At 47.1% G+C, this 17380-nt stretch overlaps 1 pseudogene; it reads left to right on the top strand.

The window, feature by feature from the left end:
* The first annotated feature begins 272 nt into the window (after positions 1-272).
* On the top strand, positions 273-639 carry LOC102924222 (triggering receptor expressed on myeloid cells 3-like; annotated as a pseudogene).
* Positions 640-17380: the final 16741 nt, after the last annotated feature.

The raw sequence follows: 17380 nt of genomic DNA, 5'->3' as shown, positions 1-17380 counted from the left end.
ATTGGTAAAGATATTTTGTAATTTTTCAACATGAAAATTTTCCCCTCTACAAAATGCAGACAAAATATTTCCTGCAAACACACCACCTACAATCAGTCAACATTAGGGATTTTGGGCCTTGTTTGTCCCATATGTGAATCTGCATTTCTGACATAGACACACCAAGTAATCAACAGTACCAGAATAGTCACAGCACTCCCAAATTCCCCTTCCATGCTTGCTGGTGCTTCTGATGTGCTGCCTCTGGCTGATGGGAGAGGCAAGGTGGCCCCATGAAGCACGTATCTCCTGTCCCAGGGGTCCAGGCTGGAGGTGAGGAGGAACAGATGTGCCTTCTGGGAGACAAGAACCTGACCGTGACTTGTCCTTACAACATCATGCTGTACCCATTCTGCCTGAATGCCTGACAGCGGCTCAGAAGCCTGGCTTCTCCAGGGATCCAAGTGCTCACAAACACCAGAAATGGAGACTTAGTTTGGTCCAGGCTGGACGGTACTTGCTGGGGATTATCCCGCCGAAGCTGTTGTCAAAGTCACGGTGACTGGGCTGCAGAGGCAGGAGGTGGGGCTGTACCAGTGTGAGATCTACCTCTCTCCTGACAATGCTGCTGTCCTGTATCATCGGATCCAGCCAAGGTGAGCTACAGGGGACCCTGTCAGGGGGACCTCCTACTCAATAGTGGGCTGGGACCCCATCTGCCAGGAGGAGCCACTTTCAGGAGGCAGCTCAGAGTAATGGGGAAACTTCTAGATCTTTCCCTCTCTCACTGTGACCTTGGGAAAGTCACAGCTCTTCTCCATGCCTTAGTTTTCATGGCTGTAAGACAAGGAGTTGGATGTGGTGAACTCAAAAGCTCTCTACTTCCAAGACATGGAATCTGCTAGAGAAACTGGTAACTGGCCACCTGCCAGGAGCCAAGCCCGCAGCTGATTTCCTGTCCCACTGCCTCTCTGTGCCAGGGAGGGTTCGGGAGGTTGTCACTTACTGTGCAGATCAGGGAGCTGCTAGGACCCCACAGGCCCACTCCTTTCAAATGTCCTGGTGGAACCGTGAAATGGCTTAGCTTGGCCAATACGATGCTACCTGTCCTCAGGCTTTTAATTTTTTTTATTAGCCAAATAGGTTATTATTTTATTTCCTTTTCTTTTAAAGCCTTTTTATTTATAATTTATTTGTTTATATGACAAAATAAGATTTAATAGGATGAAGGAAAAGCTAGCATATTGAAGTTGGACACAGCAACCCAACAGGAGGAAAAGAGCCCCAAGGGCAGGTACAAGAGTCAGAGACGCACTGGTTCTCACAGTCAGAGTCCCATAAAAATACTAAGGTAAAAGCCAGAATATGTACACAGAAGACCTGGTGCAGACCCATGTAGGCCCTGTGCTTACTATTTCAGTCCCTGTGAGCTCATATGTGCCTTGCTTAGTTGATTCAGAGGGTCTTGTTCTCCTGGTGACCTCCACTCCCCCACCCCAGCTCTTACAATCTTTCAGCCCCCTCTTCCTTAGGATTCCCTGAGCTCAGAGAAGAGGGATTTAATGAGACCTCCAATTTAGGCTTTCTCTCTCTCCATAATGTCTGACTGTGGGCCTCTGCATCTGCTCCCATCTGCTGCCCACAGAAGCCTCTCTGATGATGACTGGATAAGGCACTGACCTGTGAGTAGAGCAGAATGTGATGAGGAGTCATTTTATTGATTTTTTTTTTTTGAGATCGGTACTGTTTGGTTTCACCTAGTCTCTGGGCTATCTAGTCTCTGGTTCTTGGTTACCCAAGCAGTGTCAGGTATGAGTTCCTTTTTGTGGAGTGAGCCTTAGGTCAAATCAGACACCGGTTGGCTGCTTCCACAAGTTCTGACCTGCCATTGCTGTAGCATATTTTGCAGGCAGGATAGGTGGGGGTTTTGTGGCTGCAATAGTGTACATATTAATCTTTCAGAAGCCTGTAGAGTACCTTCCTTCACCAAAGAGACTAGAATGTAGGGGTGAGGCCTCCATGTGGGCACCAGCTCGACTTCTCATGTGCAGTGAGTTGTGTGGGTGTTGTCCTTGGCAATAGGGCCCCATGTCAGTTTGAGGAGAGTAACCTTTTGTCTTAACAGCAGCTTGGTTTGTTTGGAGATTTCCATGGGGTCCAATTGGCCAACAACTCAATTAAATGTAATCTAGTCTTGCCTCTGAAAACCTCACCTGGCTACAAGAAGTGTCCAGTTCATTTAAAATTTTAAAATGTATGTATATATGTATGTATATATGCATGCATGTGTATGAGTGTTTTGTCTGCATGTATGTCCATGCATCATGTGCATGTAGTGCCCCAGGGGCCACAAGAGGGCACCAGATGCCCCAGAACTGGAGTAAGATAGTTGTGGGCTGCCGTGTTGGTCCTCTGCAAGAGCAGTCAACACTATTAATGCCGAGCATCGCTCCAGCCTTTCTCGGGGGGTCTTAAAGAGCAGCAGAGAAGGAACAGACACTGAAGAACAGAGTGACGGTTCAGTGCCCTTCAGCTCTTCCTTCCTGGCAAGGTCACTGCTGGCCCCTCTTCCTCTGTTTCAAAGCCTGGATACCCACATGGAAAGTGGGGCCTGATGCCTTGGCTTCGACATCCTCAATGAACCCCCCATGTTGGAGCTGTGAGCACAGGAGGTAGGCATCACAGGGTCTGGCTCTTTGGTTTACCTGAAGACGTGACCATCTCACAGGCACAGGCGCAGGCTTGGATTGAATTGTACAGGATTTGCAGGTAGAGTTGTGGGCTGTAACGTTGCGCAGTGTTAGAGCATCTGCTTAGAATGTGTGGGGGTCCTAAATTCAATTCATGGCCCTGAAGGAAAAACAAACAAAACTCACCTCTGGGCTGGGGAGATAACGAAGTCTGTAAAGTGCTCGTCAGGCAAGCATGAGGACCTGAATTTGATCCTAGTACCTCTGTAGAAAGCTGGGCACTTGCTTGAGGTCCCAGTGCTGGGAGAAGAGACGGGGATCCCTCAGGTTCTCTGGTTAAGCAGCCTAGCCTAATTAGTGAGTCCCCAGTCCCAAAGAAAGACTTAGTCTCAAAAGGGGGGTAAAAAGTCAAACTGTCAAAAAACCCCAAACAAAATATCAAGGCAGAGGCTGAGTGTGGTGGCGGCGGCTTCAGTGACAATACTGGAGAGGCAGAGGCAGGCACATTTCTTGTTTGAGGGCAGCCCATCTATACAGCAAGTTCCAGGCCAGCCTGGGCTACTTAGTGGGAACGTGTCTCAGAACAAATAATGGAGCAGAGTGCTCAAGGAACACTGAGGTTGACCTCGGCTGCTCTGCCCCCTCATGCCAATGTACACACAGAAAAGACCACACCGTGATATGGCGGCAAGACCTACTGACCGTGCAATAGGAGAATCACGTGACACCTGGAAAGATGCTCAGCTTTGCAGTTAAGCCTCTCCTCTGCCCTCAGCTCAGGTCATTAACCGGGACCCACTCCTGAAAGCTGTGCAAGAATTAACTCAGCAGCCCTTGGCAGAGCACAGTGCCGCTTCAGGGAAAGGCAGAAGACTCTAGATCTTTGCTTTCTGCCCCGAACCTACTCAGTGACAAGTCCTTTGGGCAAGTCCCTTACCTTCTTTGGGTCCCAGTAAACATCTGTCAGTCCGGCTTCCCATTACAGCATTTGATAGCTGCTGTGTTTTGGGTTCCTCTGATTGTATTGATCACAGAGAGCTAAAAGTCCTGTTTGTATTTCACACTGAGCCAAGGCACTGGGAGAGAGTTTGGACCTACTTTCTCTGAATCCATCACTCCATTTCCACCTAGTCCTTTTTACTGAAGTCTTAATTAAAAAGCTACAAGAAAAGTCATTGAGAATGCCTGATCCCCCATCATGCACAGGAACTGCACTGGGTTTAACACAGGATGAATTGAAACACAATGATCATGTCCAAAGCAGGAGGGGCAGGAAGCAAGACAGACAGCACACACCTTCCCTTCTCTCCAGGGATGGGGGAAGCCTGAGCGAAGATGGCTGAGAAAAGTCATCTTTGTACGAGTTTTCTCTGCCCGGAGAAGAAGGCCAGCAGGAGAAGTAGGAACTAACCTCCTCCGAGGGCACCTGCAGGGGTGACTAGAGTGGTCTGGAGGGCCAGTGCAGTCAGCCAGGTGAGCTCTTTGTTTTGTTTTTAGTTTTAGCGAGGTTACAAGTTAGTCTTTCTTCTTCCCTTCTTCCCTCTCTCCATCCCTTCCTCCTTCCCTCCCCTTCCCTTCCTCCTTCCCCCTCTCCCTCCTCCCTCTCTTCCCTCTCTCCATCCCTTCTTCCTTTCCCCTCTCCCTCCTCCCTCCCTCCCTCCTTCTCTCCTCCCTCCCTCCCTTCTTCCCCTCCTTCCCTCTCTCTCCCTTATTCTTTTCTCCCTTCTCCACTAGTAAGGATAGAACGCAGGGCATGTTAGAAGTCCTGCGTGGTTTATATTGCCAACTTGACACAACCAGAAGTCACCTGGGACAAGGGACTCTCAGCTGAGGGGTTGCTCACATCACAGCAGCCTGTGGCTTTGTATGAACAGAAGTGTCTTGATGCTTAATTGATGTGAGAAGGTCCAGTCCACTGTGGGTGGTGCCACCCCTAGGCAGGTGGTCTTGGGTTGTATAAAAATGCTGACTGAACAGGAGCCAGAGTGAGCAGGCTTGTAAACGGGCCTCTACTTCAGTTCCTGTCCTGACTTCCTTTAGTGAAAGATTGTGGTCTGGAAGTGTCAACCAAACAAACTCTTTCCTCTCTTTTTGGTCGTGGCATTCTATCACACCAACAAAAAGCAAACCAAGGACAAGAAGGTAAGCACCCTCTCACTGAGTTGAGTCCATCCCCATTTTTTGAAAAGCCTTTAATTTAGAGATAGGGTCTTGCTCAGTTGCCTAGCTGGCTTGAAGTTGTAGTTGGATTTTCTTGTACCTCCAGTTTCCAAATAATGACACAGAGTGTGTAAGTATGAAAGCTTGGCCTTAGCCTAGGCTTGATCCCCCTAGCTCTTGTAACTTAAATTAACCCATTTTTATTACTCTGCATTTGGCTACTTGGCTCGTTATCCCTCCCCAGTACAGTAAGTCCCACTTCCTCTGTGTCTGACTGGCCAATCCCGCCTCTCTTCCCTCAAGTTCCTCCTTCTCTCGGAAGTTCTACCTAGCCTCTCCTGCCTAGCTATTGGCTGCTCAACTCTTTAGTAAATCAATCAGAAGGTGCCTTGGCAGAGAATCATCTTCATAGTGTACAAAAAGATTATCCCACAACATGAAGTCACATTGCAGCCCAGGTTAGACCTTTAACTTTTCATCTCTTGCCTCAGCCCCCTGAACAGCTGGGACTACAGGCCTCTGCCACCAGACAGATCTGGCAAGAGGGTTCTTTTAGGGGTGGTTTTGAGCTACCTTGAACAGCTGTTGACCTTGGCTGTTCCCGTCCACCTTGCCCTGGAGGATGGAGTGAAGCACTTATCTTTCACCTTTTAGAATCTTGTTCTCCCAGTCATTATAGTCATTCCTCTCCCAGTCAGTATAGCCTTCTGGTAATGAACTTGGGAGAGAGTTTCAACCCACAGGAGAGGTTGTTTTCCTCCATGGATTATGAAATTTCTTTTTTTTTAATTACCCTTCCAGGTGGGTCAGGGCAGATATGGGGGCAAATACACAGAAGAACCTGGATTATGTGAAGCTATCTGGCAGTGGTAGGCGTTGTGTGTCAAGTATACTGTAGCAAGTGAAACCTAGGGCGGGAATTCTAGAGGAGAGACAGACATCTGCAGAGAGCAAGAGAAAAAGAGCTTCTATCCTAGTGCATGGGCACCTCTGTCCTGGTTAACGCCTCACAACTTGACACAAGCTTAGGTAATCTGGAAGAGAGAATCCAAACTGAGAAAACACCTCCATCAGATTGGCCTATATGCAAGCCTGTGGGGGGCATTTTTTGATTAATCATTGATGTAGAAGAGTCTAGTTCATTGTGGGAGGTGCAACCCTTGGTCCTGGATTATATAAGAAAGCAGGCTGAGCAAGCTTTAATGAGCAATCCAGTAAAGAGCACCCCTCAAGGCCTCTGCTTTAGTTACCTCCTCCAGGTTCCCGCCTTGATTTCCTGCCTGACTTCCTTCAGTGATGGATTGTTACCTGGAACTGGAAGATGAAATAAACCCTTTCCTCCTCAAGTTGCTGTTGGTCATTGTCCAGTTAGAGTTATTATTGCTGAGATGAAACACCATGACCAAAAAGCAAGTTGGCAGGGAAAGGGTTTATTTGTCTTATACTTCTACATTGTAGTTCATCACTGAAGGAAGCCAGGAGAGGAACTCAAACAGGGCAAGAACCTGGAGGGAGGAGCTGATGCAGAGGCCATGGAGGGGTGCTGCTTAAGGGCTTGCTCAGCTTTAGGAGGAGTGCAGCCAGCTAGCCTGATAAAACCACAGCTGAGCCAACTTGGAGTCTGCCGATGCACCTGGTGATTGGTGACACATGACCACCAGAATGCTGGGGGCCAATGAGAAAGAAACAACACAGTTGAGAGTCTCAGGCTGCCACTGGGAAATCGGGAGGGGGTATATAGGTTTGCCTCCTATCTGCAATAAACAAGTCCACTTCTTGCTTCTCATCTGACTCCCAGTGTCTGGGTCATTGATGACATGCCTTCTCACCCCTCCCCCAAGGGGTATCCAGATAGAACTACCCGCAACATTTAGCCAGTTTTCTTATAGAACCCAGGACCATCAGCCCCAGGATGGTACCACCCACAATGGGCTTGGGCCCTCCCCCATGAACCACTGTTTAAGAAAGTGTCCTGTAGCTGGAGGGCTTCTCTCCAGGTTCCCTAAGCCCCGCAGTCCCACAATCCACTTATAAAATAATCACTCAGACGCTTATATCACTTATAAACTGTATGGCCGTGGCAGGCTTCTTGCTAACTGTTCTTTTATCTTAAATTAACACATTTTTATAAATCTATACCTTGCCACGTGGCTGGTGGCTTACCAGAGTCTTCACATGCTGCTTGTCCTGGTGGTGGCTGCAGTGTCTCCCCCCTCAGCCTTCTGCCTCCCAGAATTCTCCTCTCTCCTTGTCCCACCTACTTCCTGCCTGGCAACCTACTCCCTGCCTGGTCACTGGCCATCAGTGTTTTATTTATATAGAACAATATCCACAGCAGTGTCCTACAGCTGGATCTTATGGAGGCATGTTCTCAACTGAGGCTCCCCGAATAACTCTAGCTGTGTCAAGTTGATGTAAAACTAGCAACACAACTGACCCCTGGTCAACTTGACACACAAACACATCACTGTTAAGTCATAACTTTTCTTTTTTTCTTTTTCCCCACGATCACACATTAAATCAACATTACAGTATAAACACTTCAAATTTTAAAAGTCCTACAGTTTTAAAAATTCACACTTAAAAATTCAGTCTCTTTAAAATAGCCAGTCTCCTTTAAAATCCAAAATCTTTTAAAATTCAGTCTCTCAACTGTGGTCTCCTGTCAAATGAAAAATACACAAAATTCTTTCTTACTTCAAGAGGGAAGAACCAGGGCACAGTCACAATCAAATCAAAGCAAACCAAACCCTAACTATGTAATAACTTAGATCCAGTTATCTAGGACTCATTCATGGTCTTTTTGGCTCCTCCAAGAGGTTTGGTTCACTTCTCCAGCTCTGCCCTCTGTAGCACACACAGCTTGTCTTCTAGGCTCTGGCTGGTTCCACTCCACTGCTGCTGCTGTTCTTGGTGGTCCTCCCATGGTACTGGCATCTGCTGGGGTCTCTTGCTGAAACTGGGCTGCACTCTCACCAATAGTGTCTCCTGGGCTCTCTTCAGAGACACAGTGCCAAGCCTCTGCTGCTCTCTATGGCCCCTCCTGCCTTCAAAATCAGTAATACCTGAGTGACTCTTATGCTACCAAATTTGGCTTCCAACATGAGTGCTGTATTTTTAAAATGGTGGGTTGGAGTCAAGGTGCCCCATGACAGGTGAGAAAGAGACCCACTGTGCACACATGGTGGGTGGCAGTCATGGCGGGTGGTAGGCTTGGGGAAAGACAGGCCATGTGGGTGGCACTCTCACAGACTCACATGGAAAGTTTTATTAAGGGAAGGGAAAGAGAGAGGAGGAAGAGAGAAAGCGGGTGGGGGCTGAGGAGAGAAGAACAAGAAGAGAGAGAGAAGGGGAAAGAGGTGGTGCAGAGCAACCTTGTAGGAAAAGAGAGGAAAGAAGAGAGGGAGAGAGAGGAGGGGTTTTCTCCTAAAGGGGACTTTATGTAGAATGATGTTGTCAGGATGCTGGGTGGGCCAAGGTATTGCTGGCGTATTGGCCAGTTCCCCAAGAGGTGAGTCTGAATGCTAACTTTCCTCCCTTTTGACTATTATAAAAAGGTGAGTTGTGGCTAGCAAGTTGAGGGGAGGGGAATGAGGGCACCAAATTCTCAAGACTGCTTCCTGCTGATTTGGGACAAAGTGGGGAGGGGAAGCTGGGAGTCAGGGTCCCACACAGTGGGAGGTGTGAGTGAAGAAACATTCAGTTAGCTGTCATCCTGAAGACCTCTTGAGGGAGCTGAGAAAGCAAGTTGCTAGGAAAAAATAGAATGTTATCATTGGCCCCATGAGTGGGACTAGCCAATGGGAAAGGTGATAACTGCCAGAAAGAATGGAACAGACAGGTGCCTTGGTAGTACAGAAGAGGCAAGGGTAAATGAGTGACACATAAAAGTAGATATGCCCTTCATTGGGACATCTTGGGAAAACAGGTTCCAGTTGCTGGGTAGGTGCCCACTTGAGTCTAGAGAGAGGTGGCACCAGCAGTGAGGTCCCAGGAGCTTGGTGAGATGGCACACCAAATTGAGGGATGATATATTCTTCAGGAGTATCTCAGCCATCACATCTGATGTTTCTCTGGAGGTAAGAATACCTCTATACATCCTGTAAAAGTATCAACAAATTCAACAAGTTAGAGATAATGGAGTTTTTATGAGTGGGCATGTGGGTGAAGTTAACCTGCCAGTATTTGCCTAGTTGGTGTCTTTGGTTGGTGCAGTGACTGGTGGTATATCTGGAGGGCCCCTGAGGGCTTGGCCTTGGTATGAGTCTGGCAGGAGGGGTGGTCCAGTGTAGGGTCCTGCAATTGTCTGTAAAACAACTGGAACAGATTTATATCTTGGTGTCATAGCAAAAGGCTATGGCTTTGGGTTAAAGGATATGAACATTTTTCCTAGGGCCTTGTTTCAGCCTGATAAAACACACCTTTAAGTATATAAACAGAGGAAATGACAATCTGGCTATAGCCTTACGGAAGGATCCAGTTGTCTGATGTTATCACACTGACAAAGTTACAGCTAGCCTAGCCATCAATACTATCAGAGATCTGAGAAGGATAAATTATACCTGAATGCAGATCAAGCAGCTTCTGAATCTATTAAAAATGACAGGGACCAGTCCATACCCAGCTAGCCATACCCAGGTCTCCATAGCATTGGAGGCAGAAATATCAGAATATCATCAATCTTTGGCCACCAGGCCCATAAGGTGAGAGTTTTTCCTGAGGAAGAGGAACATGGAAAAGACTAATTTTATTTTGTCTAAGCAAAAGGGGTTCAATCAATTCTCCAATGTCCTGCTGCTTGTCCACAGTCTGGGCTGGGTCCTGGTGGCAGGTGTCATATTGGGACATCTTGCCCAGTGGTCAGCATTGCCATAATCCAGGTGGAGACATCATGGTGCCCTGTAATTTTCTTCAGAGACCTTGGGTCACTGCTAGGATCTGGGAGTCTCTGTCTGACATAATAAGCTTTTTGATCAACATTTTAAATGCCGTATTCTGCAGATCTCTGAAGTATTTGAGGGCTGCCTAGGTATATCTGGATAGACTTTGTTTCTAGTTACTTGTTTTAAGCTCAACTCTGAAAACATATACAAGGGTACCAAGTAAAGCTCACCCCTGTAATTAATTACATCAGCAGCACTTAACTTACGTTCCTTAACAGTCTTTAATATGCTAGCAGCTTTCACAAGACTAGGATGTTACAATTTATTTCTGTCACGTTTAGCCCTAAAAATAATGATTTTGAATTAAAGCTCTTCTAGTATCAAAATGAAACTTTTTTTATGCGACTCAGTTTGTCCAAAAAGCTTAAGCTCAACAAAGTTAGCAAAGACAAGGAGGCCAGGCATACATTCTTAAGCCTGAATAGACTTTGAATAAGGAGAGACATTTTCTAAGCCATTGGTTCTCAACTTTCCCAATGCCTTGGCCTTTCAATGTATTTCCCCATGTTGGGGTGGCCCCCATTACAAATTTTTTTCCAGTTGCTATTTCACAACTGCAGTTTTGTCATTGTTATAAATTGTACATGTCTGACATGCAGGTGGTCTGAGGCTACCCCTGTAAAAACTTTTTTTTCAACTCCCAAAGGATTGAGATTCATGGGCTCAGAAGCTGCTCCAAGCCCTTTGTCAGACTACATCACAAGAAAGAAGCAAAGGAAGCAAGATCATTAAGGGGCTGGCTAAGACAGGCACCAGGGCGGTTTCCTTGCTGCTGCTGCTGCTGCTGCTGCTGCTGCTGCTGCTGCTGCTGCTGCTGCTGCTGCTGCTGCTGCCTTTCTCTGTCATGGATCCCCTTTTTCAGCAGGGTCATGGAGTTTCTAAAGACCCCTAAGCAGTTAACATAAAAACAGCATTGCTCTCCAAGGCCTTGCATGGGACCCCGATGAAGGAATGATAACCAGGGGGACCTCTTGAACAAATTTTAGTCAAGGCCCCTTCTACCCTGGAGAACTATTTCAGCTAGAGGGGAGAATGATTCCTCTAAATGTGTAACAAGTTTTTCTAGGACAGCAATACTGGCATCTACTGCCACTTTTAAGGCTCTGTAGTTCTGATCTTTGAGTACAGCCAGATTATAAACCTGAAAAATTAGAAATAATAATTTCTTAAGGCCATATAATACCTCTTTGGTTCTGCATAAAGACGGTCAATTGTCTTATCTTATTGTAGAACCATTTTAGTTAACAAAGCCATCAGTTGACGACTCTGGGCCCAGTTTCCTGGTATGTCAATGGACATTATAGGTGGCCATTTTGTCCCCTATGCCAGGGAGTTTCCTTTTGAAACTTCAACCTATTATGGGAAGGTGCACAGGACGATGTTTTCTCTTCTGTAACTGCTTTTGGCTGACACTGGGACATTATTAGGACTCCTCCAAAAGGCTGAAAGACTGGCCGAAGGCTGGGCTATGGGGCATCTGTCAGAAACATGTGGCAGTCTGGCCCAGCTGTAGAGACAGGAAACAATCACGTCGGCCGGTCCATGTCAGCTTTCAGCAATTCCAGAGCTTATAGTCACTTGGAGCAGGTTGCAGTCAGCAAGCGATGCTTGGATGTGTCTGCCAGCCAAGTGGAGGACTGTTGAGACAAGTTCAAACTATGAACAGAAGTTAAAATTTATTAACTTATTTGCAACTTTTAGGCTCATAGTCTTAGTAATTGGGAAGGGGAGGAGTTCCAAGACCAGGAGAGAGAAAAATACCATCCTCAGGAATAGACAGGTGGGGGAAACATAAGCTACACTGTTGTACTTATCTGGAGTCCTTTTGACCTCTGTGAAGTGGATCCAAATTTTATGACTTCTTTTGATCCTCTGAAGCTTATATGAATTCTTATTTTACAAAAGGACATAAAAGTTTTAGATATATTAGCATTATCAATTAGTATTAAATCCATAGCATATAAAAGCAGGTAATGGGTATCTGTAAAACAGCAGGAGTAGAGTCATACCTTTGAGTCCTAGCAAAAACTACAGATTTGGGTTAAAAGCTTGTGCATTTTTCTTCTGTCCAGAGAGCCGGGCATAGATTGGACAGGGATGTCTTTGGCCTGAGGAGAAGCACCTTTAAGTTTGTATTTAGAAGACAACCAAAGAAAATCTAAAATCTTGAGCTTATGACCCAAACAGTATCAGAATTCTACTAATGTTAAACTCTGAACTTTTGAAATCTTGATATAATATCACAGAAGGGGAAAGTAATCTGAAGCATTTAAATCTATTTATATCTTTGTAACTGGTATTTATATTCCAAGTGTTACTAGTTTTATTTTTTTAAAATTTAACAGATTTTAACCATATATAATAAAATAAATTTATAAATCTTAAGGTACAGAATGTTTATATAGATCATGTCTTATTTTTTTCTTTCAATAGTTACATACGTGTATATACAGAGTTGAATCCAAGTGACATACATATACACAGAACTAAAGCTACCTTACATCTATACATATAGGGTTAAATCCAAGTCACATGCATATACACATAGAAATATATTAAACAGGAGTTGAGTAAATAAGAAGGAAGGGAGAACCAGTGTGTGCTGAGTAAGATGAAGCTAGCCTTTCCAACTCTGACTGCTATGTTGTAGCAAATATACGGGATGTTTAAAGAGAGAGTAGACAGACATAAACAGGTCTTTGAAGCAAAGCAAAAGAAAGTAGAGAATTATTTCTCCTTTTCCCAACTGTCAAGTTGTCAGTGAATGAGAAAACAAATTTGTTATAGGTCAGGGAGAGCAGATCAGAAAGCAGATTGTTACAGGTGGGGAGGGCAGATCAGAAAGCAGATTGTTACAGGTCAGGGAGAGCAGATCAGAAAGCAGATTGTTACAGGTGGGGAGGGCAGATCAGAAAGCAGATTGTTACAGGTCAGGGAGAGCAAATCAGAAAGCAGATTGTTACAGGTGGGGAGGGCAGATCAGAAAGCAGATTGTTACAGGTCAGGGAGAGCAGATCAGAAAGCAGATGGTTACAGGTCAGGGAGAGCAGATCAGAAAGCAGATCTGTTACAGGTGGGGAGAGCAGATCAGAAAACAGATTGTTACAGGTCAGGGAGAGCAGATCAGAAAGCAGATTGTTACAGGTGGGGAGGGCAGATCAGAAAACAGATTGTTACAGGTCAGGGAGAGCAGATCAGAAAACAGATTGTTACAGGTCAGGGAGAGCAGATCAGAAAACAGATTGTTACAGGTGGGGAGGGCAGATCAGAAAACAGATTGTTACAGGTGGGGAGGGCAGATCAGAAAACAGATTGTTACAGGTGGGGAGAGCAGATCAGAAAACAGATTGTTACAGGTGGGGAGAGCAGATCAGAAAACAGATTGTTACAGGTCAGGGAGAGCAGATCAGAAAACAGATTGTTACAGGTCAGGGAGAGCAGATCAGAAAGCAGATTGTTACAGGTGGGGAGGGCAGATCAGAAAACAGATTGTTACAGGTCAGGGAGAGCAGATCAGAAAACAGATTGTTACAGGTCAGGGAGAGCAGATCAGAAAACAGATTGTTACAGGTGGGGAGGGCAGATCAGAAAACAGATTGTTACAGGTGGGGAGGGCAGATCAGAAAACAGATTGTTACAGGTGGGGAGAGCAGATCAGAAAACAGATTGTTATACGTGGGAGAGCAGATCTGCCATGGGTGGGGCAGGCATGTGAGGTCCTGGTGTGACGTGAACACCTTTGACAGGGCCTGTCAGGGTAGGCCCCTAAGCAAACATGCTACCACAACAGAGTTAGGCAAGAGAGACATAAGAGGCAAGAGATGAAATTACAGATGGAGGAGTAAGAGGCAAAAGCCAGGCACAGAGAAGGAGCTCTGCCTGGCGGGCACTCTTACAGGGTGCACATGCTGCTGCTGCTGCTGCTGCTGCTGCTGCTGCTGCTGCTGCTGCTGCTGCTGCTGCTGCTGAAACCAACTCTGGAATAAAAGGGGAAATGCAGCTTAAACCTTGTTTTTAGGACAAGACAGGAGCTGTCATACAAAAATCTGTAAGTCACATGACCTGACTGCCTTTGACCTGAGATGGCACCTGCCCACATCGTCACATGTTTTTCCCCCCTAGACAGCACATACGGAACAAATAATCTCAAGCATTCAAAAATCTGTCAGAAACACAGACATGTAGCCACATCAGTCACACATTTCCATCCGCACATATGAAATACACTTTTTGATAGAAACACAGACAAAACTTTCCCAGGAAACTTAAAAATCCTAAAATAAGAGTTTACAGTATAAGGAGCCTGTAGGGAACCAACCGTAAGAATGAAAGACATTCCCTGCCGAGGTGGTGGTGGCATTGGCACTAGACACTGCTCATTTGGGGCCAGTGGGCACAGGCGGAGAGGAATTCTCAGTCCTGGTGCAAGTGCCAGTGTCTCGTGCACTCACTGGAGCATGGAGGTGCTGTAGCGGAAATTGGGAAATGGAGCAGCAGGAAAGAGGGGACCCCCAGGCTAAGGCATGGTGCCTGGTGGCCGTCACCGCAGGGGTTGGGACCAAGTCTGACCATAAAGGTGGATGAGTTTAGGAGACTTTTCAAAGGGTATTAAGTGTAGAGGTTTGGTGGTAGGCTCATTTCCCACCAGTGAGGCAGAAGAATAGGGCCTAAGCTGCTGAGTGATTGGTCAAACACAGAGCAGGGGCCTGAAGGGCGCCGAGGTCGGAGAGATGAGAGGCACAAACTGCCCAGTGCGTTGTCACACAAAAAGGCTGAGCCTGAGGGACACACGCAGGTGCAAGAGATGAAAATGGAGTCTTTGCTCATGGGGAGGGGAGTTACCAACCATGCCAGGGTTGGAAAGTGACGCTGTTGAAAGGCTCCAGGGTTCCAGCTTTGTCTCAGACTGCCAGTGGGCAGGAGAATCTGCTAGGAGGGTCTGCTGAGCCCTCACAGCACCAGTGCTGTATTTTAAAAACGGTGGGTGAGGGAGCTTGGTGGGTTAGAGCCGAGGGGCCCCACGGCAGGTGAGAAAGAGACGTGGCATGTAGACATGGCAGGTGGTGGTCACAGCGGGTGGGAGCCTTGGGGAGAGGCACACCATGCAGGTGGCACTCACTCGCGTGGAAGGTTTTATTAAAGGAAGGGAAAGGAAGAGAGGGAAGAGAGAAAGCAGGCGGGGGCTGAGGAGAGAAGAGAAGTGAAAGAAAAGGGGGGAGAGAGGAGGTGCAGAGCAACCTTGTGGGTAAAGAGAGGAAAGGGAGGGAGAGACAGAATGACAGAGAGAGAGAGACGGAGAGACAAGAGACAGAGACTGAGAGACAGAGGAAGAGAGGGAGAGACAGAATGACAGAGAGAGAGAGACGGAGAGACAAGAGACAGAGGAAGAGAGGGAGAGACAGAGAGAGGGAAAGAAAGGGAGAGAGACAGAGAGATGGAGAGAGACAGAGACAGAGAGAGGGAAAGAGACGGAGAGAGAGAGAGGGAGAGAGGAAGAGAGAGAGAGAGGGAGAGAGACAGAGAGAAGGAGAGAGAGGGAGAGAGAGAGGGAAAGAGACAGAGAGAGAAGGAGAGAGGGAGAGAGAGAGAGAGAGAGAGAGAGAGAGAGAGAGAGAGATGCAGACAGGACCTCCTGGGAATAGACAGAGGGAAGAGAAGGGAGAGGGATTTTCTCTTAAACAGGACTTTACATAGGATTGTGTTGTCAGGACACTGGGTGGGCCACAAAGTATTGCCTGCTTATTGGCCAGGTCCCCAAAGGGTGGGTCTGAATGCTAACAATGAGGGACAACCTTGGCCGTTTATGGAACACAGCTCCTGTGTGCTAACTCTGAGGAAACATTCCCGGAAGATTTCACCTCAATGATGCCGGTCTCTTGTTAATCACAGCTGATTCTTCAGCCCCGGATAACCAGAACCACAGAATATTTACACAAAAGGCCTGGTAGAGTCTTTGTTTCTGTCTGAAACCCCACAAGCCAGGACTTCATAGGCTGCACTGCTCTCAACATTCTTATCTTCAAAGCTCCTTCAGAACAGCTCACTGAGCTCTCAACACTCAATGGTTTTTCTAGTCCAAAGTTCCTTCCACAATCCTTCCCAAAACATCATGGTCAGGTCTGTCATAGCAATACACTGCTCCTGGTACTAAGTTGTCATTAATGCTGCTAATTTCTACTAGCTAGCATAGTCACAGAGTTTATCACAGCATAGAAAGTTACCCAGGACTGCCACAGTGGACCAGAAGCACCCTCAGCAGGAGGGGCTGTGGCCAGGGTGACAGGCAGCTCGGGTATGATGGGTTCGGTGGAGGGGTGCTGAGTACTGAGAACCTGGGCCAGGCTCATAGAGCATAACTTAGATGTAGGGTCAGGAGATCTGGGCCCAGTGCTGGTTCTGATGCTGTCCACTGTCAATTCTTGTCCATATGGCTTGGGATGCTGGATGGGTAGTGGATATCTATCCCTTTTTTGACCTTCTAGGACCCAATGAACCTTTCTTCCTCAGCCAGATAGTCCTACGGTAATGATCTGGGAGAGAGCTGCTTAGCCTACAGAAGAAAAATTCCAAACACCTTGAGGTTCCTTGCTGGCTCAGGTTACGTCAGTCAGACTGAGTAGACAGCCTAGCAAGTGCAGGGTACATTGCCAAACCATCAATAGTACCTGAGCATCCAGTAGGGGCCACGTCTCTGCCAGATCCCCAAAGAGTCTTCATCTCTTTCCAGAATACAGTGTTTGCCAAATGGTACCTCGGGAAGGCTTAGGAAGCAGACACTGAAGGAGGCAGAGGAGCTGGGCAGCCCAGAAGTGAGAGGCACTAGTGTCAGGAAAAAGTGAGTGGATGGTGGAGATGTTGCGAGCTAGTAGCCATGTGCAAGAAGCATAAAGTGAGAGCAGAGAGCCCTGACCCAGGCAGGGTGGGGCTTTCATCATAGCAGAGGTTGGGGTGAGCAGATTTCCGGGGTTCAGAACTCTGATTGGCTGACATTTGTCTAGGGGTATAGGGAATTTCCCCTCAGATACAGGCCCCGCTGGGTGGGATCAGCTTATAGCTCTTCCTGGGTCCAGGGGTTGCCTGCCAGAAGCTGTGTCTGAGTTTCTAAGCCTGTCATGGAAGCTGTGTGATCAAGCTGTTTTAGGGCCCTCCCACAATACCATGTGTCCTGAATGCCTGATTTCTCTGTGCACTAAGGCCTGGCCACAGTATACTCTTGATAATCCGTCAAAATGGCCACCTGAGGGAACTTTTGAATTTACCATCCTCCGTGATCTTGAAAATCTTTGCCAGCGTGGGGAACTGCCCAGTGGTCAGAACTGCCATTGGTCTGCAGTTTCTGGGTTCTGCGCTCCCGCCCTTCTTTCTAGCCAGTGTCCCGTGGCTCAGGTCTTGTTGGCTAGGGTCATGGAGCCTCCAGATTCCTGCCTATCTGGGAACTGGGACCCTGAGCATTCTGCCCTAACCATGCCTCCAGAGACACTGCCCCCCCTCCCCTCCCGGAACCCTGCCTACCCATACCTCTCCTATGCTGACATGTGTTCCATTCAGTGGCCAACATTCCTCACATTCCTCCCTCTGTTCACCTCCCTCCTTCTCCCCCTCCAGGAC

This window comes from Peromyscus maniculatus, chromosome 21, assembly GCF_049852395.1.
Source record: "Peromyscus maniculatus bairdii isolate BWxNUB_F1_BW_parent chromosome 21, HU_Pman_BW_mat_3.1, whole genome shotgun sequence".
NCBI classification, from domain to species: Eukaryota; Metazoa; Chordata; class Mammalia; order Rodentia; family Cricetidae; genus Peromyscus; species Peromyscus maniculatus.
Note: the sequence above shows the minus strand (reverse complement) of the source record. Positions and strands in the feature narration are given on the sequence as shown.